The 2356-nt window shown below is 38.5% G+C and overlaps 1 protein-coding gene across 4 annotated transcripts in view; it reads left to right on the plus strand.

Annotated features, from left to right (window-relative positions):
- Nucleotides 1–1502: 1502 nt before the first annotated feature.
- eps8l1a (EPS8 signaling adaptor L1a) overlaps nt 1503–2356 on the plus strand; it is a 10876-nt gene continuing 10022 nt past the window's right edge. For 2 of the 4 annotated variants that reach the window (XM_032538705.1, XM_032538707.1), the window contains exon 1: nt 1504–1769. The gene's annotated coding sequence lies outside the window, so the exon portion shown is untranslated. Of the gene's footprint in view, nt 1770–2356 lie in introns of all 4 variants that reach the window. The other 2 variants (XM_032538708.1, XM_032538704.1) reach the window with 2 other exon arrangements.

Consider the following 2356-nt stretch of genomic DNA (forward strand, 5'->3'; position numbering starts at 1 on the left):
AGTATGTGCCATTTCTGAGCCTGTAGCTTTTGAGGAGTCTAACAGATCCCAAACCAGTAATTCTAAAAAAAACTTAGAGTAGCCTATAGTTCTAGTACTGGTGTTGGGAAATTAGTACTACAAAAAAGTTTTATTGGCACAGAAAAGGATCATTGCCCTGAAAAATGGTGTGTAAAAACAAGCCTCTGCAGTCACACAGCTGAGCTAAACAAATGCCATCTTCAGCTACCTGTTCCTACCTGAATGCCAGGAAAATGTCTACTCCAACTGTGTGGATTGGGATGCAGATTGTGTAGGGTCTATCTACAAGTCAAAGCTTGGATGGAATGCAAAGCTCACAGCAGTACAGTAAATCCTCAACTAATTGTGGATATCATTTTAAAAGTTCATAGGCTGAGATGAAACCTGTTGCTGCTCAAAGTTCTGTGTATCATATCAACGGTGTAACATGCAGAGCTGCAGCTGACATTTTCTGTTCATACAAACTTTTATTTTATAGTCAGCAGTGGAGCTGCTGACCTGACGATAATTGACCCAAAGCAGGGAAAGGCTATACCCAAATATGCCTACACCCCACCAGACTATTGCTGCTGCTGTCAAAGGTGTCAAGACACGATTTGAACCACCATGAAAAGGCTAGAAGTGCTTGCAACATAGTCTGTTCACTGCAAACCCAATTCCCACAATTACTGCAAAATGAATGTTCTGTTTTCACAAAACTTATAGAAATTAATTAAAAACTGCTAATAGCGTAGCGTAAACAGTAGTATACCTATAGTATATTCATCATAGTTTCAGTTTAGTGATTTAGATAGGGTGAATGTCTGCAGTATGCAGAGCCAAAACTCAAGGCTTTTTGGAACAAAAAGAAAGTATAAAGCATAGAGTTAAATCTATTGTGCTTGCGGTTGTGTGGTAGACCCGTTCTCCTCTTTACTTGCTAATACCATCAACGTCTGGATATTCAGTTTGACCTCATTGTGACACCTCCTGGACCTGAGCAACAGTCAAACACGAGGAGAGCAGCACAGACAGATGGAGTGACCTTTAACAACCAGTTGATGTCACTGTTTACCAAGAGCTCAGTTACTGCAAACAATTTCATTTGATTTTGCTTAGACAGTGAGAGCATTTGAAGAATAGACAAAAGGGGCTATTTAGTTTAAACTTATTTTATTAAAGCATGTGGTTGGTAGTTGGTTGTGTGGCCATAAAGGGAAGCAATGTTCAGATAGATCATTTATATGATTTCTCCTTTGAGGAAGATCCCCAAAAACTATTGTATGAAAATTTTCAATTTGTTTGTATTGATTGTCAACCTTTCATTACCCATTTCACGTTTGAGCATTGTCTTGCCCTTTTCTCAAGCAACACTTGATGTCGGTGAATTTGTGGAGGTGGGGTTTTGAGGAATACCTTATTGCATTTCTGGAATTGCATATGTTGCAGATCATATAGCCCCTTGGCACAAGCCACAGGCGGTTGATGATAGAAATGCCAGTCGTAAGGAGGGGGAGGTTCACAAATATGCAGAGAGAAGAATGGGAGGGAGCACGTGTGAGTGTTTGAGAGAATTAGACGAGAGTGAAAACCACACAGATTATTATAACTGCAAGAGGAAAGCCAGACTAGTTTTTCTTGTTCCTGCATATGTCAAGAAGGTAGAGTTCTTGTGTAAACAGCTCAGCTTAGTGCTCTTACAACTCAGCATGAGGATTGGTCTATGTACCCTGGATTTAAACACTCAAACTGCACTAAAAGACTAAAAGGTACAGTGATGTATCTAGATTCTGTGTGCTAACTTTGTACAAACAAGGGGTGTGTGTGTGTGTGTTTGTGAGTGTGTGTTCGAGAGAGGGTTAGAGAGGCAAGTGTAGTTGTCAAAGATATAAAGCTGGTGTCAGTATGTTGCTCAGAAGAGACTTTTGATCTGGATACATAAGAATATGTAATTATTAAATTTTTAATTGCATGAAAGGCTTTATCTGCGCAATGTGCATTTTATGATAAATTGTCATCAGTATGTTGGAAGATGAGGAAGAGAGATGTCAAAGCAACAAGGTGTTTGCAAATCACAAACTTATTATAACAAACAGAACAAACTATATTTAGCTGGTGCAGTTTAGTTGTACAGTTTTTGTGGTATTTTAGTTTTGGTATCTAGATAACATACGTCTCGTGACAGGTTTTTCTTGTTGGGTACATCCGTTACATGCATGTGGTTATACGGGTGTAAATACCTAGAATTCCAACAATCTTGTGGAATGTCACAATCTAAAACTCTCATTCATATTTTTTTCGTTTTGGATGTAAACATTTACCTAGAATTTTTTTTATTATAGCACCTAAGCCTTAT

The sequence above is a fragment of the Etheostoma spectabile genome, chromosome 15 (genome assembly GCF_008692095.1).
Source record: "Etheostoma spectabile isolate EspeVRDwgs_2016 chromosome 15, UIUC_Espe_1.0, whole genome shotgun sequence".
Taxonomy (NCBI): domain Eukaryota; kingdom Metazoa; phylum Chordata; class Actinopteri; order Perciformes; family Percidae; genus Etheostoma; species Etheostoma spectabile.